The sequence below is a fragment of the Aethina tumida genome, chromosome 4, assembly GCF_024364675.1.
Source record: "Aethina tumida isolate Nest 87 chromosome 4, icAetTumi1.1, whole genome shotgun sequence".
Taxonomy (NCBI): domain Eukaryota; kingdom Metazoa; phylum Arthropoda; class Insecta; order Coleoptera; family Nitidulidae; genus Aethina; species Aethina tumida.
In genome coordinates this window covers 14,699,476-14,724,403 of record NC_065438.1, presented here as the reverse complement: position 1 = coordinate 14,724,403, position 24,928 = coordinate 14,699,476, and the positions used below count along the sequence as shown (strand labels likewise).

General features: G+C 27.9%; 1 protein-coding gene across 3 annotated transcripts in view; it reads right to left on the bottom strand.

Moving 5' to 3' along the window:
* LOC109607173 (general transcriptional corepressor trfA-like) overlaps window positions 1–24,928 on the bottom strand; it is a 214,501-nt gene that overhangs the window by 26,831 nt on the left and 162,742 nt on the right. The window lies entirely within an intron of this gene.

Sequence of the window (24,928 nt, the reverse complement as noted above, 5' to 3'; positions counted from 1 at the left end):
CAACTTGAAAATTACAAGAAACTCTTATGTAAAGATTTTATTGTTATATTTGTGAAAGAATTTTAAATTAATAATAAAAAATAAAATTCAATAAATTTAGATTTCTTATTGTCTTTCTTTAATTTTAAATAATTTTTATGTAGCTGATTTCAAAATTACAATAAATCTTAAGTAAACATGTTATTGTCATTTTTTTAAAAATACTTTCAAAATAATGAAAATCAAAATAACATTCAATGTTTCTGAAATAAATTATTCATCACATTTGAATTTTTCACTTTTTTTTTTTTAATTTTATATATTCAACTTCAAAATAATAAATATTTTATTGTCACATTCTTGAAAGACATTTAAAACAATACGAATTAAAATAACACGTTTTTGATATAAAAGTAAAGACGTTGTTGACAATTTTCTAAAGTAATTTTTGCGGAAATAATTTTAAAATAATAAAAATCGAAATAATATTCAATCTTCCTAAATTATTCATCAAATTTGGAGTTTTATAGTCTCTCTTCACTTTTTATTTAACTTCAAAATTACAAAAAAACTCTTATGTAAAGACTTTATTGTTTCATTTCTGAAGGAATATTGAAAAAATAAAAATAACACTCAATGTTCCTGATATAAATTATTCGTTAAATGTTTTTTTGTCTTTTTTTACTCCTTAATTACCTTCAAAATTATAAGAAATTTATATCTTAAGTATGAAATAATAAAAATTAAAATTATATCCAATCTTTTTTAAACTAAATTTGGATTTTGTATGTTCACTTTTTATTTAGTAATATATATTCAATGTGACAATTACAAGAAACTCTTATGTAAAGATTTTATTGTTACATTTTGAAAGATTTTTAAAAAATAAAAATTACAATATGACTCAATGTTTCTGTAATAATTTTTCTGCAAATTTGGAGTTCTAGTATAATTTTATTTTTAATTTAATTGTCAATACTTCTTTATATAATCAATCTAAAAAAAGATTAAGTTAAATTAGTAAGTAGCAGTTTTTTTGAAGCACAAAAATAACTTAACTGACCAAAGGTACTCTATAAATACCTTTTAGAAATAATTTTTTTAAATCGTTTAAGTCGTTTAGTGAACCCATAACATCAATTAAAAGTTAGACACGATACTTTAGATCATAAATAATAAATCTGTTCCAACACACATTTTATCGTCGTGTCTTTATGAGCTGTTGTTCAAGACACATAACACTCGGGGTTGCAACTAGTTGCTTTGGTCTGCTAGACAAATAATGACAATATGTCATAAATTTTAGTGTAATGCTGCTTATGAAAATTTATTACAGCACCACTATCACTTCCGTCTATATTGCCGTTGTCGTTAGAAACTAATTTAACTCGTGTTTGCCGGAATGTGGGCCGTTATTAATTTTGTATAGTTGCACCACCAAACAGTTGCAAACACAACGTTTTTTGTTTGTTTTTCGTAGGCGGAAAATCCGTCCGGCACGAAACTTAAATCCCGACAATTTCAAGTTTCCGCAGTCCTTTGGGTTCCTTAAACTGATGGGATTTCGCTCAATTTTCGGGGCATTAAATAAAAAATTCAGATTGAGATTTATGAAAGGAATGTGTTTATATCATCCCGCCGCCGGTTTCCGGCTAAACTTTTTTATGCGCAAAATATTTTCCGATACTCCGGGGAGGATAAAAAGTTTAACGGGGCCGTGTTAAATTAAGCCTTCGGTTAAGTTCGAATTTAACCGGTCATAAAATGGCCGGCTCCGGTTAACGTGGACGTCGACGTTTATTCGGCGAAAGAAAAAGTTAAGCAACGAACTTTAATAGTTATTGGACGGGCCCAGTCCCATTTTGCATGATTTGTATTTTGCGTCAGTTTTCGCTGCATCTTTTATTCAGCAGTTCAGACGTTCGCAATATTGTAGAATGACCCAGTTTTCCTCCGCGATGAGGACCGGCTTTATAAACACGAGGTACAAACAATTTAATCCTTGAATTTTCCCAAAGCACCGTTCATTTGAATAATGGAATTCATCTTGTTCACTTTCGTTCTTTCGCGCCCGTGTACTCGAAACAATTTAATTTTAAGGTATGATATACCTGGCGAAGTTCTGTTGGAATTCGAGAAACGATGCAGACTGGGAAAAATGATAATTTGCCCGTCTTGAGAAGCGGGAGTGTATAGCCATGGGCAAAAGTGTGAGGCACTCTAATATTTTACCCCTATATTCCAGTATGGCAATAGATGGAGACCTGGAAAATCATTAAATTCAACAAATAAAATTTATTTTGACACTTAATGGTCAGAACTGTAAGGAGAAAACTTGAAAAATCTATTAAAAGAAACCATGTTTTTCTATAAACAGTTTAGAAGTCTCGTTTGGAATGAGTTTGGAGTCACAGGTATTCACAGGAGAAAATAGGGTAAACATTAAGTACACTAATAAGTTTAGTTTTCGAAAAGCTCTACTTTTCATTTATATAAAGTTTTAAAGAATATTACCCATGAATGGGTAATTGAACTTTTATATAATTCAAATAAAATATTGAAGCACCAGCAAGTGACAGAACTTGGAATAAAAGACTTGGGAAAGCTGGTTTAAATCTTAACCTAACCTAACCTAAAAGAATGTGACACCTAAAAGAAACAATATGCTTCTATAAACAATGTGAAGTCTCGTTTATAATGAATTTGGAGTCCCAGGTATTCACAGAAGAAAATAGACTAAAATAGTTTAATAAGTCTAGTTCTTAGAAAAGCTTTAGTTTACATTTATATAAAGTTTTAAAGAATATTACCCATGAATGGGTAATTGAACTTTTATGTAATTCAAATAAAATATTGAAACACCAGCAAGTGACAGAATTTGGAATAAAAGACTTGGGAAAGCTGGTTTAAATCTTAACCTAACTTAACCTAAAAGAATGTGACACCTAAAAGAAACCATATTCTTCTCTAAACAATGTGAAGTCTCGTTTAGAATGTATTTGGAGTCACAGGTATTCACAAAAGAAAATAGGGTAAATATTGAGGAGTCTAATAAGTCTTGTTTTTAGAAAAGCTTTAGTTTACATTTATATAAAGTTTTAAAGAATATTACCCATGAATGGGTAATTGAACTTTTATGGAATTCAAATAAAATATTGAAACACCAGCAAGTGACAGAACTTGGAATAAAAGACTTGGGAAAGCTGGTTTAAATCTTAACCTAACTTAACCTAAAAGAATGTGACACCTAAAAGAAACCATATTCTTCTATAAACAATGTGAAGTCTCGTTTAGAATGTATTTGGAGTCACAGGTATTCACAAAAGAAAATAGAGTAAATATTGAGGAGTCTAATAAGTCTTGTTTTTAGAAGAGCTTTAGTTTACATTTATATAAAGTTTTAAAGAATATTACCCATGAATGGGTAATTGAACTTTTATGTAATTCAAATAAAATATTGAAGCACCAGTAAGTGACAGAACTTGGAATAAAAGACTTGGGAAAGCTGGTTTAAATCTTAACCTAACTTAACCTAAAAGAATGTGACACCTAAAAGAAACCATATTCTTCTATAAACAATGTGAAGTCTCGTTTAGAATGTATTTGGAGTCACAGGTATTCACAAAAGAAAATAGAGTAAATATTGAGGAGTCTAATAAGTCTTGTTTTTAGAAGAGCTTTAGTTTACATTTATATAAAGTTTTAAAGAATATTACCCATGAATGGGTAATTGAACTTTTATGTAATTCAAATAAAATATTGAAGCACCAGTAAGTGACAGAACTTGGAATAAAAGACTTGGGAAAGCTGGTTTAAATCTTAACCTAACTTAACCTAAAAGAATGTGACACCTAAAAGAAACCATATTCTTCTATAAACAATGTGAAGTCTCGTTTAGAATGTATTTGGAGTCACAGGTATTCACAAAAGAAAATAGAGTAAATATTGAAGAGTCTAATAAGTCTTGTTTTTAGAAGAGCTTTAGTTTACATTTATATAAAGTTTTAAAGAATATTACCCATGAATGGGTAATTGAACTTTTATGTAATTCAAATAAAATACTGAAGCACCAGCAAGTGACAGAATTTGGAATAAAAGACTTGGGAAAGCTGGTTTAAATCTTAACCTAACTTAACCTAAAAGAATGTGACACCTAAAAGAAACCATATTCTTATAAACACAATGTGAAGTCTCGTTTAGAATGAATTTAGAGTCCCAGGTATTCACAGAAGAAAAAAGGGTAAATATTGAGTAGTCTAATAAGTCTAGCTTTTAGAAAAGCTTTAGTTTACATTTATATAAAGTTTTAAAGAATATTACCCATGAATGGGTAATTGAACTTTTATGTAATTCAAATAAAATATTGAAGCACCAGTAAGTGACAGAACTTGGAATAAAAGACTTGGGAAAGCTGGTTTAAATCTTAACCTAACTTAACCTAAAAGAATGTGACACCTAAAAGAAACCATATTCTTCTATAAACAATGTGAAGTCTCGTTTAGAATGTATTTGGAGTCACAGGTATTCACAAAAGAAAATAGGGTAAATATTGAGGAGTCTAATAAGTCTTGTTTTTAGAAAAGCTTTAGTTTACATTTACATAAAGTTTTAAAGAATATTACCCATGAATGGGTAATTGAACTTTTATGGAATTCAAATAAAATATTGAAACACCAGCAAGTGACAGAACTTGGAATAAAAGACTTGGGAAAGCTGGTTTAAATCTTAACCTAACCTAACCTAAAAGAAACCATATTCTTCTATAAACAATGTGAAGTCTCGTTTAGAATGTATTTGGAGTCACAGGTATTCACAAAAGAAAATAGGGTAAATATTGAGGAGTCTAATAAGTCCTGTTTTTAGAAAAGCTTTAGTTTACATTTATATAAAGTTTTAAAGAATATTACCCATGAATGGGTAATTAAACTTTTATGTAATTTAAATAAAATATTGGTGGACCAACAAGTGACTGAACTTGGAATAAATGATTTGGGAAAGCTGGTTTAAGTCTTAACCTAACCTAATCTAAAAGAATGTGACACCTAAAAGAAACCATGTTCTTCTATAAACAATGTGAAGTCTCGTTTAGAATGAATTTAGAGTCACAGATATTCACAGAAGAAAATAGGGTAAATATTGAGTTAGACCACTCAATAAAGCTTTTCTGAAAACTAGACTTAGGCCACTCAATGTTTACCCAATTTTGTCCTGTGAAATACGTGTGACTTTTAATTTATTTTAAACGAGATTTAGGTATCATGTTGTTCTAGTTTAGGTCTAAACCTAAGTTTTCTAAATCTTCTCCTAACAGTGCTGCCACTCACTGAACAAGCAAATTTTTATTTGAAATACGTAAAAGGTTAATTAACTTTATATAAACTACATTCTTGAATACATCTGTGTTCGGAACAAATCGATAAACAGCAATTTAGTTTGGAATGTCGATTAAAAATTTATTATAATATGTGGGATTATCACTCGCCGATTTCATTACGAAAATAATTATATTAATCAGCAATATTGGATTAAAAATTAATATTTGCTCAATTTGTTTGGCCCAATATGACATATTAATTGCTAAACAAATTAAAATCAATGTATTGTCATGGAAGTAATTAAATCCAATAATTAATTCATAACAGAATTTCAGCAAGTCTGTTGAATTTGTTCATTATTCAGTTTCCCAGCAAAGCGTTCACATTTGATTGGTTTCTAATTCCGTCCTGCAAAGAGGCCACCACTATAACTGCTTCGGATGAAACCCAGTTTTTGTTTATCATACATAAACACGGATTAATTCGTAGGTGATGGAATTCTATAATCGACTGGACTATTTTTAGAATCCCATATGCGTGGGTTCGATATTTAGCGATGTCGTGAGTCGTCTTTGTTGGTGTTTAACTCAGCAATAAAAACCTGGTCTTGTAATCGCCTCCAATAACAACGTGCATGGCATTAGAAACCATCTGTTCCGCAGCCATTGTGTGTAGGTGATAACTCATGAAAAACCATGAAGGAGGAAAAAACGAGATGATGCGATTATGGAGTGGCGTTATTAATTAGCGTAATGCTTCCGGGGATTTATTAGGGGTCTGCGGTGGCGCCATTACCGTCCCCGAAAACCGTTTCCCTCGCACTTCGTTTCAGGCCTCACATAAAACCGTATTTCAGTCCTGGCACCCAAAGGAAGCAACTTCCTGCATGAGTTTTTACCAGCAATTAAGCCTCCACAATAAAACTGTGTTAATTGATGACGTGACACATCTTCGGGTCGGTTCTTAAGTTGAAATCGCCGAAATTAAATTAAATTCGTCCATTAATTTTCGTGTCGTTCGGAGGCCCGTTGAACAATCCGTCTTGCCGCAAAATGAGTAACTCGAATAGAGGTTTGCGAGGGAACAACCGTCCTGGACGGCGTCCTTATTAATTTTGAGTTCTCCGTCTGCCGGAAGGATTTATTTATCTAGATTAATTAGGTGAAGCTAAAATTGCCTACAAAACTGCTTAATCTTGTTCACATCGAAATTAACAACTCTGCGGGGCAATTTGTTTACTTATTCCACGACAAAATCGCCCAATTTATGGGCCACTCGTTCCCCGGGTACGTTCATCGACCCATTTAATGCCGCAAACAAAATTAATTCCATCGACGATTTGAACATTCAACTTTGCGTACGGAGTAAAATTTTTCCTTTTGAGTTACGGCTTTCGCCATTTTTTTTTTTTAATTATGCATGCCGCTGCAGCTTTTAAAAATTATTATGGTCACAACAGCTTGGCAGCCGTGGAAAATATCGCTGGCACTAAACTGCATACATAAAATAATTTATTTTCAAGTTGCACATTTCACATAATGAATTTTCCAACCTACGATATCGTATGTGTAATTTATTCATGGAGCGTTTCTCCAAGCTAAACACCGGCATTTACAAATTAATTCGTTTCACGCAAGAACTGGAAAGAAACTTTCTTCTTAATGTGTTGTTATTAATTATGTTCCGAGAGGACCCAAACTCGCCTTGTTTCTTGGGGCCGGAATCCTTTTATTCCAGTTACAACAAGTTATACAGTCTTGGGCAAAAGTATGAATGTTTGCTTTGAGGAATTATTTACATGTTTTCAGTTGAAACAAGACTAAAAGTGTTTTAAATTTATGTCTCTTATTAATATTTGGTGTGCCTAGGAGGACATCGATCAATGGTTATTGCATCCCATTCTTTTCCATGTCCACCTTCTATTTTATTTTGTGACTACGTATCTTTCTGTGACACCAGAGATACTCTATTGGTCATGGTTTCTGTCGGTTAGGTTAGGTTAAGATTCAAAGCAGCTTTTACAAGTGTTCTTCCAACAGTCTGCCACTTTTTGGTCCACCAACTTTTTATTTGAATGACAAAAGTTTAATTGTCCATTTATGGGTAATCATTTATTGGTATTATTCTTTAAAACTATATATAAATATAAAATATTATAATGTGACACCTAAAAGAAACCAGAAGCAATGTGAAGTCTCGTGTAGAATTAATTTGAAGTTACAGGTATTTCTCAGAAGAAGATTGGTAAACATTCAGTGATTTAATAAGTCTAGTTTTACAGAACAGCTTTATTCCATATTTATATAAAGTTTTAAAAAATAATGCCCACAAATGGGTAACTAAACTTGTATATAATTCAAATAATAAGTTGGTGGAGGGTGAGTGACAGAACTGTTGAAAGAAGACTTGGAAAAGCTGGTTTGAATCTTAACCTAACCTAACCTAAAAGGATGTGACACCTAAAAGAAACCATGTTTTTATAGAAGCAATGTGAAGTCTCGTTTAGAATGAATTTGAAGTTACAGGTATTTCTCAGAAGAAAATTGGTTAACATTGTGGTTGTGGTTTAATAAGTCTAGTTTTCAGAACAGCTTTATTTCATATTTATATAAAGTTTTAAAAAATAATGCTCACAAATGGGTAACTAAACTTGTACATAATTCAAATAAAAAGTTGGTGGATGGTGAGTGGCAGAACTATTGAAAGAAGACTTGGAAAAGCTGGTTTGAATCTTAACCTAACCTAACCTAAAAGGATGTGACACCTAAAAGAAACCATATTTTTGTAGAAGCAATGTGAAGTCTCGTTTAGAATGAATTTGAAGTTACAGGTATTTCTCAGAAGAAGATTGGTAAACATTCAGTGGTTTAATAAGTCTAGTTTTACAGAACAGCTTTATTTCATATTTATATAAAGTTTTAAAAAATAATGCCCATAAATGGGTAACTAAACTTGTACATAATTCAAATAAAAAGTTGGTGGAGGGTGAGTGGCAGAACTATTGAAAGAAGACTTGGAAAAGCTGGTTTGAATCTTAACCTAACCTAACCTAAAAGGATGTGACACCTAAAAGAAACCATGTTTTTATAGAAGCAATGTGAAGTCTCGTTTAGAATGAATTTGAAGTTACAGGTATTTCTCAGAAGAAGATTGGTAAACATTCAGTAATTTAATAAGTCTAGTTTTACAGAACAGCTTTATTCCATATTTATATAAAGTTTTAAAAAATAATGCCCACAAATGGGTAACTAAACTTGTATATAATTCAAATAATAAGTTGGTGGAGGGTGAGTGACAGAACTGTTGAAAGAAGACTTGGAAAAGCTGGTTTGAATCTTAACCTAACCTAACCTAAAATGATGTGACACCTAAAAGAAACCATGTTTTTATAGAAGCAATGTGAAGTCTCGTTTAGAATGAATTTGAAGTTACAGGTATTTCTCAGAAGAAGATTGGTAAACATTCAGTGGTTTAATAAGTCTAGTTTTACAGAACATCTTTATTTCATATTTATATAAAGTTTTAAAAAATATTGCCCATAAATGGGTAACTAAACTTGTACATAATTCAAATAGAAAGTTGGTGGACGGTGAGTGGCAGAACTATTGAAAGAAGACTTGGAAAAGCTGGTTTGAATCTTAACCTAACCTAACCTAAAAGGATGTGACACCTAAAAGAAACCATGATTTTATAGAAGCAATGTGAAGTCTCGTTTAGAATGAATTTGAAGTTACAGGTATTTCTCAGAAGAAAATTGGTTAACATTGAGTGGTTTAATAAGTCTAGTTTTCAGAACAGCTTTATTTCATATTTATATAAAGTTTTAAAAAATAATGCTCACAAATGGGTAACTAAACTTGTACATAATTCAAATAAAAAGTTGGTGGATGGTGAGTGGCAGAACTATTGAAAGAAGACTTGGAAAAGCTGGTTTGAATCTTAACCTAACCTAACCTAAAAGGATGTGACACCTAAAAGAAACCATGTTTTTATAGAAGCAATGTGAAGTCTCGTTTAGAATGAATTTGAAGTTACAGGTATTTCTCAGAAGAAGATTGGTAAACATTGAGTGGTTTAATAAGTCTAGTTTTAAGAACAGCTTTATTTCATATTTATATAAAGTTTTAAAAAATAATGCCCACAAATGGGTAACTAAACTTGTATATAATTCAAATAATAAGTTGGTGGAGGGTGAGTGACAGAACTGTTGAAAGAAGACTTGAAAAAGCTGGTTTGAATCTTAACCTAACTTAACCTAAAAGGATGTGACACCTAAAAGAAACCATATTTTTGTAGAAGCAATGTGAAGTCTCGTTTAGAATGAATTTGAAGTTACAGGTATTTCTCAGAAGAAGATTGGTAAACATTGAGTGGTTTAAAAAGTCTAGTTTTCAGAAAAGCTTTATTTCATATTTATATAAAGTTTTAAAAAATAATGCCCATAGATGGGTAACTAAACTTATATATAATTCAAATAAAAAGTTGGTGGAGGGTGAGTGACAGAACTGTTGAAAGAAGACTTGGAAAAGCTGGTTTGAATCTTAACCTAACTTAACCTAAAAGGATGTGACACCTAAAAGAAACGATGTTTTTGTAGAAGCAATGTGAAGTCTCGTTTAGAATGAATTTAATGTTACAGGTATTTCTCAGAAGAAGATTGGTTAACATTGATTGGTTTAATAAGTCTAGTTTTCAGAACAGCTTTATTTCATATTTATGTAAAGTTTTAAAAAATAATGCCCACAAATGGGTAACTAAACTTGAATATAATTCAAATAAAAAGTTGGTGGAGGGTGAGTGGCAGAAGTGTTGAAAGAAGACTTGGAAAAGCTGGTTTGAATCTTAACCTAACTTAACCTAAAAGGATGTGACACCTAAAAGAAACCATGTTTTTGTAGAAGCAATGTGAAGTCTCGTTTAGAATGAATTTGAAGTTACAGGTATTTCTCAGAAGAAGATTGGTTAACATTGAGTGGTTTAATAAGTCTAGTTTTAAGAACAGCTTTATTTCATATTTATATAAAGTTTTAAAAAATAATGCCCACAAATGGGTAACTAAACTTGTATATAATTTAAATAAAAATTTGGTGGAGATGAGTGGCAGAAGTGTTGAAAGAAGACTTGAAAAAGCTGGTTTGAATCTTAACCTAACTTAACCTAAAAGGATGAGACACCTAAAAGAAACCATGTTTTTGTAGAAGCAATGTGAAGTCTCGTTTAGAATGAATTTAATGTTACAGGTATTTCTCAGAAGAAGATTGGTTAACATTGAGTGGTTTAATAAGTCTAGTTTTAAGAACAGCTTTATTGCATATTTATATAAAGTTTTAAAAAATAATGCCCATAGATGGGTAACTAAACTTGTATATAATTCAAATAAAAAGTTGGTGGAGGGTGAGTGACAGAACTGTTGAAAGAAGACTTGGAAAAGCTGGTTTGAATCTTAACCTAACTTAACCTAAAAGGATGTGACACCTAAAAGAAACGATGTTTTTGTAGAAGCAATGTGAAGTCTCGTTTAGAATGAATTTAATGTTACAGGTATTTCTCAGAAGAAGATTGGTTAACATTGATTGGTTTAATAAGTCTAGTTTTCAGAACAGCTTTATTTCATATTTATGTAAAGTTTTAAAAAATAATGCCCACAAATGGGTAACTAAACTTGAATATAATTCAAATAAAAAGTTGGTGGAGGGTGAGTGGCAGAAGTGTTGAAAGAAGACTTGGAAAAGCTGGTTTGAATCTTAACCTAACTTAACCTAAAAGGATGTGACACCTAAAAGAAACCATGTTTTTGTAGAAGCAATGTGAAGTCTCGTTTAGAATGAATTTGAAGTTACAGGTATTTCTCAGAAGAAGATTGGTTAACATTGAGTGGTTTAATAAGTCTAGTTTTAAGAACAGCTTTATTTCATATTTATATAAAGTTTTAAAAAATAATGCCCACAAATGGGTAACTAAACTTGTATATAATTTAAATAAAAATTTGGTGGAGATGAGTGGCAGAAGTGTTGAAAGAAGACTTGAAAAAGCTGGTTTGAATCTTAACCTAACTTAACCTAAAAGGATGAGACACCTAAAAGAAACCATGTTTTTGTAGAAGCAATGTGAAGTCTCGTTTAGAATGAATTTGAAGTTACAGGTATTTCTCAGAAGAAGATTGGTTAACATTGAGTGGTTTAATAAGTCTAGTTTTAAGAACAGCTTTATTGCATATTTATATAAAGTTTTAAAAAATAATGCCCACAAATGGGTAACTAAACTTGTATATAATTCAAATAAAAATTTGGTGGAGGTGAGTGGCAGAACTGTTGAAAGAAGACTTAGAAAAACTGGTTTGAATCTTAACCTAACCTAACCTAAAAGGATGTGACACCTAAAAGAAACCATGTTTTTATAGAAGCAATGTGAAGTCTCGTTTAGAATGAATTTGAAGTTACAGGTATTTCTCAGAAGAAGATTGGTAAACATTGAGTGGTTTAATAAGTCTAGTTTTAAGAACAGCTTTATTTCATATTTATATAAAGTTTTAAAAAATAATGCCCACAAATGGGTAACTAAACTTGTATATAATTCAAATAATAAGTTGGTGGAGGGTGAGTGACAGAACTGTTGAAAGAAGACTTGAAAAAGCTGGTTTGAATCTTAACCTAACTTAACCTAAAAGGATGTGACACCTAAAAGAAACCATATTTTTGTAGAAGCAATGTGAAGTCTCGTTTAGAATGAATTTGAAGTTACAGGTATTTCTCAGAAGAAGATTGGTAAACATTCAGTGGTTTAATAAGTCTAGTTTTACAGAACAGCTTTATTTCATATTTATATAAAGTTTTAAAAAATAATGCCCATAAATGGGTAACTAAACTTGTACATAATTCAAATAAAAAGTTGGTGGAGGGTGAGTGGCAGAACTATTGAAAGAAGACTTGGAAAAGCTGGTTTGAGTCTTAACCTTTTTTAGGAGCAACGTCTATTTTAAAATGGATTTAAAGTCACAAGTCATCATATTGAATAAAATCAATTGAGCAAACATTAGTTTTTAATCCAATATTGCAAATTACCACCCCAGAATAAATAATGCATTAATTTTATCGATTTGCCAGGAATACAAGATTGGAGATTATGAAAATGAAAATCTCCATGGAACTAAATCAGTCACGGTATTAATGAAAGTCAAGATGATATGATTAATCAGAGTAAAAGTAACGTTAGTTCATTTTGTTAATTGGACGTTTTCAGTTTCTATTAAATCTTCATTATCGTAGTACCGAATGCACAGCAATTGATACCCAAAATGGATTTGGATTAAACTAATCACGTTACGTAGTTGGTTTCAATTTCGTTCGTTTATTAAACTTTAATCGCACATTAATCAGAATCGTACGTCAATAAACTATAATTTACGATATAATTCTTGTTTTATTGATTCGCCTCAGTTAACCCGGTCTTAAATTCCGTACCTACGTGTTATGTAGATGCGGGGAGATTTACATGTCCATAACAAAACAATTTGCATCGAAGTCCATTAGTAGATTTCCTTGTTGAAGGTAATATTTTCTTTTACATGGCCATATTTTTTGGCATTTTACGACACCTCGTAAAATGGTTTGTACGACGAATCTCACGCAACGTTGCCTAACAGGCACGTAGCTCAAGAAACTGTTCCAACCCCGTCCCCCTCGCTGACGCCGCCACCACCACAACGCGAAAGCCCACGGAATTGTGAAAATTTCAGTTATTCCCCGTTTTGTATTGTCAGCCGTTTATCTAGAATTAAATAAAAATTGGGAAATGAACGGAAAGTCTATTTTCGAGATGCGATGGAATTTGGTTGTTGTGAATAGATCAAATTTATATGTCAAGCTGGCGAAGTCTGTTGTAAAGACGTTTCAATTTCTTTGTGCTTGATCAATGTTGGATGAGTTCTTTTATTATGTTTTAATAATCAAGATTTTTATTCCATTTGTATCAAATATTTGTTAGAAAATCTTACATCACTACGAATTTATTTTTGAACTCCAAATATTTATACTTGGAAAAATAAATGAATATTACCCCGAAATCAAAAGAAACTGAAATTAAAAGTATATATAGTATAACCTACATTCTTATTCGATTTACTTAAAACATTTTTGACAAAAACTTTTAAATTGTGAAGCATGCTTAGAATAAACTATTTTTTTCTGTTATCTGACTTTTTTTAAAACAGATCATTTGTTGACTGTTTTACGAAAAATAGTAAATTTTGAATAGAGTCTTTATTTTATTCCACCAGAAAACTAAAATTATAATTAGGAAACTTTTAAGGATAAATTAATAACTTTTTCAATAAATTTCGAACTAAAGTTATTTATTAAAACTCTTTAAAGTTTGAAGAGGTTTGTCCAGATTGAATTACTTTTCTAAATTAGCTCAAATTCGTCAACTTTTTATATTATTTGGCTATTTTGAAAACATAATTCGTTGATCTTATATTAGAAAAATTTAATTTTTTTTATTTTTAGTTATTTATTGAAGAGGTTTGGTCAAACAGAATTTTATTCTGACTGAACTACATCTTATAAGTTAATTCAATCTTTTTATATTATTTGACTTTTTTGACAGCACATTATTTGTTGTTCTTGCAAAAAAATTGTAATTTTTTATCGGTTTTTGAACATTTCTTCCAAAATATCAGAAAACTAAAATTACAGTTAGGACATATTTAAGCATAAAGTATCAATTTTTTCAATAAATTTTGAATCAAAATTATTTATTGAAACTCTTTAATGTGTTAAATGGTTTGTTCAAAACTCAACCATTTGAGTTATTTGAGTTTTTTACAACACTTCTACACAACATTCTTGGACTTTTTTTTAAACACAAAATTAAAATTATAATTAGGAAACTTTTAAGTATAAATTATCATCTTTTTCTTTAAATTTTGAACAAATTTTTTATTCATTCATTTGTTGATTTTATAGGTTTATATAAAAAAAATGTAAATTTTTAATTGGATCTTAGATATTTCTTTCAAAACACCAGAAAATCAAAATTATAATTAGGAAACTTTTAAGAATAAATTATCACCTTTTTCTTTAAAATTTGAACTAAAATTTTTTATTCATTCATTTGTTGATTTTGTAGATTTATATAAAAAATTGTAAATTCTTTATAGGATCTTAGATGTTTCTTTCAAAACATCAGAAAATTAAAATTATAATTAGGAAAATTTCAAGCATAAATTATCAACTTTTGAAACAAATTTTTTTATCGAAACTCTTTAAAATATGAAGAGGTTTGTTCAAACTGAATCACATCTTATAAGTTAGCTCAATTTCCTCAACTATTTGAGTTATTTGACATTTATTACAATACATTAATTTTATAGATTTATATAAAAAATAGTCAATTTTTCAGTGGATCCTGGACATATCTTTCAAGACACCAGAAAATTAAAAATAAATTAGGAAATTTTTAAGTATAAATTATCAACTTTTTCATTAAATCTTACATCAAAATTTTTGAATGAAATTCTTTAAAGTATTCAAATAGAAAAACATTTTATAAGGTAGTTCAATTTTGTCAACTTTTTAAGTTATTTGAGTTTTTTAACAACACATAATTTGTTGCTCTTGTAGATTTCTATTAGAAAAATTGTAATTTTTTATTGGATTTTGAACATTTCTTCCAAAACAGACAACTAAAATCACAGTTAGGAAATTTTTAAGCACAAATTACCAATTTCTCCAATAAATTTTGAACAAAAGTTATTTATTGAAACTCTTTAAAGTATGAAGAGTTTTATTCGGTCAAAACTTCATTTTATAAGTTAGTATGAAGAGTTTTATTAAAAAAAAACTTCATTTTATAAGTTAGTTCAATTTCCCCAACTTTTTATGTTATTTGACTTATAATAATAAATAATATTAGAAAGCTAACAAAAATTAGAGGAAGCTTTACCACTGATATGTGTTTCATTTATAAGAACTGTCTTCTTTTGGTAATTCTATATTTTTTCCATTACTCTTTGTGAACTTAGAAGAGACCGAATAAATAAAATTCTATTAAAAATTGTTGAATTTCTTTAGTTAAGTGTGAAATAAATTGTAATAACCTTTTCTAAATGTTTAAAAACATAAATTTCAATAGAAAAAGAGACTTATGGTCATCTATGACTCTCAAAACTTTTCACAGAATAAAATTAAATAATTTAAAGGTATTTAGAAAAGTTTGCAATGAATTTTATATATTTTTGTAATAAAATAATATCAGAAAGCAAACAAAAATTAAAGGTAGCTTTAACACTGATATGTGGTTCATTTGTAAGAACTGTCTTCTTTTGGTAATTCTATATTTTTTCCATTACTCTTTGTGAACTTAGAAGACACCGAATAAATAAAATTCTATTAAAAATTGTTGAATTTCTTTTGTTAAGTGTGAAATAAATTGTAATAATTTTTTCTAAACGTTTAAAAATATAAATTTCAATAGAAAAAGAGACTTATAGTCATCTATGACACTAAACTTTTCACAGAATAAAATTAAATAATTTAAAGGTATTTACAAAAGTTTGCAACGAATTTTAGATATTTCTGTAATAAAATAATAACAGAAAGCTAACAAAAATTAAAGGTAGCTTTAACACTGATATGTGGTTCATTTGTAAGAACTGTCTTCTTTTGGTAATTCTATATTTTTTCCATTACTCTTTGAGAACTTAGAAGACACCGAATAAATAAAATTCTATTAAAAAATTGATGAATTTCTTTTGTTAAGTGAAAAATAAATTATAATAACCTTTTCTAAATGTTTAAAAATATAAATTATTAATTTCAATAGAAAAAGAAACTTATAGTTATCTATGACACTCAAAACCTTTCACAGACTAAAGTTAAATAATTCATTCATTTTGAACATTTCTTCCAAAACAGACAACTAAAATCATAGTTAGGCAATTTTGAAGCACAAATTACCAATTTTTTCAATAAATTTTGAACAAAAGTTATTTATTGAAACTCTTTAAAGTATGAAGAGTTTTATTCGGTCAAAACTTCATTTTATAAGTTAGCCCAATTTCCTCAACTTTTTATGTTATTTGACTTTTTGGACAACACATCATTTGTAGATCTTGTAGATTTATACTACAAAAATTGTAAATTTTTATTGGATACTGAATATTTATTCCAAAACATCAGAAAACTAGAATTATAATTTAAGCACAAATTATCAACTTTTTCATCAAATTTTGAACCAAAATTTTATATTGAAACTCTCCAAGGTGTAAAGAGGTTTGTTTAGAATGAGTTACATCTTATAAGTTAGTTCAATTTACTCAACTTTTTATGTTATTAGACTTCTTTGAACGCATTATTCCTTCATCACGTAAATTTCAACTAGAAAAAACCACCAAACTTCTCCTCGTATCTTGAAGACAACCCTCGAAACACTGAAAAACTGAAATCATAATTGGAAAACTTTAGTCATATTCGCCCGTTAATTACACAATCCCCGCTCGCACACACCCCCCATAAACATCAAGCGCCGTCCGAAATTAGTTAATACTGCCGAAAATGAATGAGCTACGCGGCGCACAATTAAAACGGAATTAACTAAACAGATGGCCCAGTTCATGTTGGGGGACTCAAGTGTTAAACGCATTGCAAGTAATCAACGTGCCGTGCTCAATTACAGTGCACCCAACAGAACACCACATATTTGCATCTATTAGCCGCGTTTAGGAAACGCTGCGAGGGTGAAAAACACGCCGTTTTGGTGGTGCGGCCGCGGCGGTCTCTCGGCCCATGCCCGCCGCCGTAATTATTGGGGGGTGGATTATGAATTTCGTGGCGGTCTGTTCGCAATTTAATTAACTTATGTACCGTGCATATGTTGTGCCACTTAATTGAATTAAATTTGTGCCTTACGTGGAGGCGATATTTTTAATTAAGAAAAGAACACCGGTAAGAGTGGTTAGGTTTTGCCGTTTTAACTGTTAACGGAGTAAAACGAGGGCTTATCTCCGTAAACTAAACAACTTTGGTGTGGCGGTTGTTTACTTGATGAGAAAGCAGAGCCAAGTCGTGTGTGTACTTTGTGCCATACATATGTATGTTAAGCCATTACAGTAATTATGATAATTTGCCGTGTTGTGGCATTAAGGGGGTTCGAAAAACTGCACGCGATTACATGCAATATATGGATTTTTCAGCCATAAACTCGTGGAAAGGTTGTATCCACATTCATGCTTTCCTGTACGAGTGAATGAGATACGATACTATAATTTAGTTAAAATGGATTTAAAAACTCGGTGACAATTGTATGACACATATTCGATACTCGGTGTGAATGGCGATGCTAAAATCGTGTTCATATTTATCATTAGTTTTATGAAAGGCCAGTTAAAATGTCACAGTTGGAGAGATGTTGGCGGAATTTAATTAGTTTGTTAGATAACTTTATTGTTCTATTTTTAGTTTCATAAACAAGTGGGTGTTGTAACTAATAATTGTACAATTTCATATTTAGGTGGGAGTAAATTTTTAATGTTTGATTTTTTATTAGACATAAAAATAATTGAGACTTGCAATAAGATATTTAAGAAGTACTTAAATAATAATAACTTATAATAACTTTTTAAACTATCTGATAATATAAATTTTATTAATTTTAATAGAAAATGGATCTATATATTTCATTCGTTATTTAAGTTAAATTAAAAGTTTTTACAGAAGTTTTCAAAAAATTTTAGATATTTCTGTAATAAAATAATATCAGAAACCTAACAAAATATAAATGTAGCTTTACCACTATAATATGTGGTTCATTTGTAAGAACTGTTTTCTTTTGGTATTTCTATATTTTTTCCATTACTCTTTGTGAACTCAGAAGACACCGAATAAATAAAATTCTATTAAAAAATTGTTGAATTTCTTTTGTTAAGTGTAAAATAAATTGTAATAACCTTTTCTAAATGTTTAAAAATATAAATTTCAATAGAAAAAGAGACTTATAGTCATCTATGACACTCAAAAATTTTCACAGAATAAAATTAAATAATTTAAAGGTATTTACAAAAGTTTGCAACGAATTTTAGATATTTCTGTAATAAAATAATAACAGAAAGCTAACAAAAATTAAAGGTAGCTTCAACATTGATATGTGGTTCATTTGTAAGAACTGTTTTCTTTTGGTAATTCTATATTTTACCTATTACTCTTTGTGAACTTAGAAGACACCGAATAAATAAAATTCTATTAAAAAATTGCTGAATTTCTTCTGTTAAGTGTAAAATAAATTGTAATAACCTTTTCTAAATGTTTAAAAATATAAATTTCAATAGAAAAAGAGACTTATAGTCATCTATGACACTCAAAAATTTTCACAGAATAAAATTAAATAATTTAAAGGTATTTACAAAAGTTTGCAACGAATTTTAGATATTTCTGTAATAAAATAATAACAAAAAGCTAACAAAAATTAAAGGTAGCTTTAACACTGACATGTGGTTCATTTGTAAGAACCGTCTTCTTTTGGTAATTCTATATTTTTTCCATTACTCTTTGTGAACTTAGAAGACATGGAATAAATAGAATTCTATTAAAAAATTGTTGAATTTTTTCTATTAAGTGTAAAATAACTTGTAATAACCTTTTCTAAATGTTTAAAAATATAAATTTCAATAGAAAAAGTGACTTATAGTCATCTATGACACTCAAAACTGTTCACAGAATAAAATTAAATAATTTAAAGGTATTTACAAAAGTTTGCAACGAATTTTAGATATTACTGTAATAAAATAATAACAGAAAGCTAACAAAAATTAAAGGTAGCTTCAACATTGATATGTGGTTCATTTGTAAGAACTGTTTTCTTTTGGTAATTCTATATTTTACCTATTACTCTTTGTGAACTTAGAAGACACCGAATAAATAAAATTCTATTAAAAAATTGCTGAATTTCTTCTGTTAAGTGTAAAATAAATTGTAATAACCTTTTCTAAATGTTTAAAAATATAAATTTCAATAGAAAAAGAGACTTATAGTCATCTATGACACTCAAAAATTTTCACAGAATAAAATTAAATAATTTAAAGGTATTTACAAAAGTTTGCAACGAATTTTAGATATTTCTGTAATAAAATAATAACAGAAAGCTAACAAAAATTAAAGGTAGCTTTAACACTGACATGTGGTTCATTTGTAAGAACCGTCTTCTTTTGGTAATTCTATATTTTTTCCATTACTCTTTGTGAACTTAGAAGACATGGAATAAATAGAATTCTATTAAAAAATTGTTGAATTTTTTCTATTAAGTGTAAAATAACTTGTAATAACCTTTTCTAAATGTTTAAAAATATAAATTTCAATAGAAAAAGTGACTTATAGTCATCTATGACACTCAAAACTGTTCACAGAATAAAATTAAATAATTTAAAGGTATTTACAAAAGTTTGCAACGAATTTTAGATATTACTGTAATAAAATAATAACAGAAAGCTAACAAAAATTAAAGGTAGCTTCAACATTGATATGTGGTTCATTTGTAAGAACTGTTTTCTTTTGGTAATTCTATATTTTACCTATTACTCTTTGTGAACTTAGAAGACACCGAATAAATAAAATTCTATTAAAAAATTGCTGAATTTCTTCTGTTAAGTGTAAAATAAATTGTAATAACCTTTTCTAAATGTTTAAAAATATAAATTTCAATAGAAAAAGAGACTTATAGTCATCTATGACACTCAAAAATTTTCACAGAATAAAATTAAATAATTTAAAGGTATTTACAAAAGTTTGCAACGAATTTTAGATATTTCTGTAATAAAATAATAACAGAAAGCTAACAAAAATTAAAGGTAGCTTTAACACTGACATGTGGTTCATTTGTAAGAACCGTCTTCTTTTGGTAATTCTATATTTTTTCCATTACTCTTTGTGAACTTAGAAGACATGGAATAAATAGAATTCTATTAAAAAATTGTTGAATTTTTTCTATTAAGTGTAAAATAACTTGTAATAACCTTTTCTAAATGTTTAAAAATATAAATTTCAATAGAAAAAGTGACTTATAGTCATCTATGACACTCAAAACTGTTCACAGAATAAAATTAAATAATTTAAAGGTATTTACAAAAGTTTGCAACTAATTTTAGATATTACTGTAATAAAATAATAACAGAAAGCTAACAAAAATTAAAGGTAGCTTCAACATTGATATGTGGTTCATTTGTAAGAACTGTTTTCTTTTGGTAATTCTATATTTTTTCCATTACTCTTTGTAAACTTAGAACACATCGAATAAAAAAAATTCTATTAAAAAATTGTTGAATTTCTTTTGTTAAGTGTAAAATAAATTATAATAACCTTTTCTAAATGTTTAAAAATATAAATTTCAATAGAAAAAGAGACTTATAGTCATGTATGACACTAAAAACTTTTCACAGAATAAAATTAAATAATTTAAAGGTATTTATAAAAGTTTGCAACGAAATTTAGATATTTTTGTTATAAAATAATAGCAGAAAAATAACAAGAATTAAAGGTAGCTTTAACACTGACATGTGGTTCATTTGTAAGAACCGTCTTCTTTTGGTAATTCTATATTTTTTCCATTACTCTTTGTGAACTTAGAAGACACCGAATAAATAGAATTCTATTAAAATATTGTTGAATTTTTTCTATTAAGTGTAAAATAACTTGTAATAACCTTTTCTAAATGTTTAAAAATATAAATTTCAATAGAAAAAGTGACTTATAGTCATCTATGACACTCAAAACTGTTCACAGAATAAAATTAAATAATTTAAAGGTATTTACAAAAGTTTGCAACTAATTTTAGATATTACTGTAATAAAATAATAACAGAAAGCTAACAAAAATTAAAGGTAGCTTCAACATTGATATGTGGTTCATTTGTAAGAACTGTTTTCTTTTGGTAATTCTATATTTTTTCCATTACTCTTTGTAAACTTAGAACACATCGAATAAAAAAAATTCTATTAAAAAATTGTTGAATTTCTTTTGTTAAGTGTAAAATAAATTATAATAACCTTTTCTAAATGTTTAAAAATATAAATTTCAATAGAAAAAGAGACTTATAGTCATGTATGACACTAAAAACTTTTCACAGAATAAAATTAAATAATTTAAAGGTATTTATAAAAGTTTGCAACGAAATTTAGATATTTTTGTTATAAAATAATAGCAGAAAAATAACAAGAATTAAAGGTAGCTTTAACACTGACATGTGGTTCATTTGTAAGAACCGTCTTCTTTTGGTAATTCTATATTTTTTCCATTACTCTTTGTGAACTTAGAAGACACCGAATAAATAGAATTCTATTAAAATATTGTTGAATTTTTTCTATTAAGTGTAAAATAACTTGTAATAACCTTTTCTAAATGTTTAAAAATATAAATTTCAATAGAAAAAGTGACTTATAGTCATCTATGACACTCAAAACTGTTCACAGAATAAAATTAAATAATTTAAAGGTATTTACAAAAGTTTGCAACTAATTTTAGATATTACTGTAATAAAATAATAACAGAAAGCTAACAAAAATTAAAGGTAGCTTCAACATTGATATGTGGTTCATTTGTAAGAACTGTTTTCTTTTGGTAATTCTATATTTTTTCCATTACTCTTTGTAAACTTAGAACACATCGAATAAAAAAAATTCTATTAAAAAATTGTTGAATTTCTTTTGTTAAGTGTAAAATAAATTATAATAACCTTTTCTAAATGTTTAAAAATATAAATTTCAATAGAAAAAGAGACTTATAGTCATGTATGACACTAAAAACTTTTCACAGAATAAAATTAAATAATTTAAAGGTATTTATAAAAGTTTGCAACGAAATTTAGATATTTTTGTTATAAAATAATAGCAGAAAAATAACAAGAATTAAAGGTAGCTTTAACACTGACATGTGGTTCATTTGTAAGAACCGTCTTCTTTTGGTAATTCTATATTTTTTCCATTACTCTTTGTGAACTTAGAAGACACCGAATAAATAGAATTCTATTAAAATATTGTTGAATTTTTTCTATTAAGTGTAAAATAACTTGTAATAACCTTTTCTAAATGTTTAAAAATATAAATTTCAATAGAAAAAGTGACTTATAGTCATCTATGACACTCAAAACTGTTCACAGAATAAAATTAAATAATTTAAAGGTATTTACAAAAGTTTGCAACTAATTTTAGATATTACTGTAATAAAATAATAACAGAAAGCTAACAAAAATTAAAGGTAGCTTCAACATTGATATGTGGTTCATTTGTAAGAACTGTTTTCTTTTGGTAATTCTATATTTTTTCCATTACTCTTTGTAAACTTAGAACACATCGAATAAAAAAAATTCTATTAAAAAATTGTTGAATTTCTTTTGTTAAGTGTAAAATAAATTATAATAACCTTTTCTAAATGTTTAAAAATATAAATTTCAATAGAAAAAGAGACTTATAGTCATGTATGACACTAAAAACTTTTCACAGAATAAAATTAAATAATTTAAAGGTATTTATAAAAGTTTGCAACGAAATTTAGATATTTTTGTTATAAAATAATAGCAGAAAAATAACAAGAATTAAAGGTAGCTTTAACACTGACATGTGGTTCATTTGTAAGAACCGTCTTCTTTTGGTAATTCTATATTTTTTCCATTACTCTTTGTGAACTTAGAAGACACCGAATAAATAGAATTCTATTAAAATATTGTTGAATTTTTTCTATTAAGTGTAAAATAACTTGTAATAACCTTTTCTAAATGTTTAAAAATATAAATTTCAATAGAAAAAGTGACTTATAGTCATCTATGACACTCAAAACTGTTCACAGAATAAAATTAAATAATTTAAAGGTATTTACAAAAGTTTGCAACTAATTTTAGATATTACTGTAATAAAATAATAACAGAAAGCTAACAAAAATTAAAGGTAGCTTCAACATTGATATGTGGTTCATTTGTAAGAACTGTTTTCTTTTGGTAATTCTATATTTTACCTATTACTCTTTGTGAACTTAGAAGACACCGAATAAATAAAATTCTATTAAAAAATTGCTGAATTTCTTCTGTTAAGTGTAAAATAAATTGTAATAATTGTTTCTAAATGTTTAAAAATATAAATTTCAATAGAAAAAGAGACTTATAGTCATCTATGACACTCAAAACTTTTCACAGAATAAAATTAAATGATTTAAAGGTATTTACAAAAGTTTGCAACGAATTTTATATATTTTTGTTATAAAATAATAGCAGAAAAATAACAAGAATTAAAGGTAGCTTTAACACTGACATGTGGTTCATTTGTAAGAACCGTCTTCTTTTGGTAATTCTATATTTTTTCCATTACTCTATGTGAACTTAGAAGACACCGAATAAATAAAATTCTATTAAAAAATTGCTGAATTTCTTCTGTTAAGTGTAAAATAAATTGTAATAACCTTTTCTAAATGTTTAAAAATATAAATTTCAATAGAAAAAGAGACTTATAGTCATCTATGACACTCAAAACTTTTCACAGAATAAAATTAAATGATTTAAAGGTATTTACAAAAGTTTGCAACGAATTTTAGATATTTCTGTTATAAAATAATAACAGAAAGCTAACAAAAATTAAAGATGGCTTCAACACTGATATGTGGTTCATTTGTAAGAACTGTCTTCTATTGGTAATTCTATATTTTTTCTATTACTCTTTGTCAACTTAGAAAACACTGAATAAATAAAATTCAATTAAAAAATTGTTGAATTTCTTTTGTTAAGTGTAAAATAAATTGTAATAACCTTTTCTAAATGTTTAAAAATATAAATTTCAATAGAAAAAGAGACTTATAGTCATCTATGACACTCAAAACTTTTCACAGAATAAAATTAAATAATTTAAAGGTATTTACAAAAGTTTGCAACGATTTTAGATATTTCTGTTATAAAATAATAATAGAAAGCTAACAAAAATTAAAGGTAGCTTCAACACTAATATATGGTTCATTTGTAAGAAATGTCTTCTTTTGGTAATTCTATATTTTCTCCATTACTCTTTGTGTGTACTCAGAAGACACCGAATAAATAAAATTATATTAAAAAATTGTTGAATTTCTTCTGTTAAGTGTAAAATAACTTGCAGTAACCTTTTCTAAATGTTTAAAAATATAAATTTCAATAGAAAAAGAGACTTATAGTCATCTATGACACTCAAAACTTTTCACAGAATAAAATTAAATAATTTAAAGGTATTTACAAAAGTTTGCAACGATTTTAGATATTTCTGTTATAAAATAATAATAGAAAGCTAACAAAAATTAAAGGTAGCTTCAACACTGATATATGGTTCATTTGTAAGAAATGTCTTCTTTTGGTAATTCTATATTTTCTCCATTACTCTTTGTGTGTACTCAGAAGACACCGAATAAATAAAATTATATTAAAAAATTGTTGAATTTCTTCTGTTAAGTGTAAAATAACTTGCAGTAACCTTTTCTAAATGTTTAAAAATATAAATTTCAATAGAAAAAGAGACTTATAGTCATCTATGACACTCAAAACTTTTCACAGACTAAAATAACATAATTAGAAAGTATTTAGGGAGGGCTATTACCACTAATTTTATATATTTCCATAGTGAAATAATGTCAAAAAGCTAACAA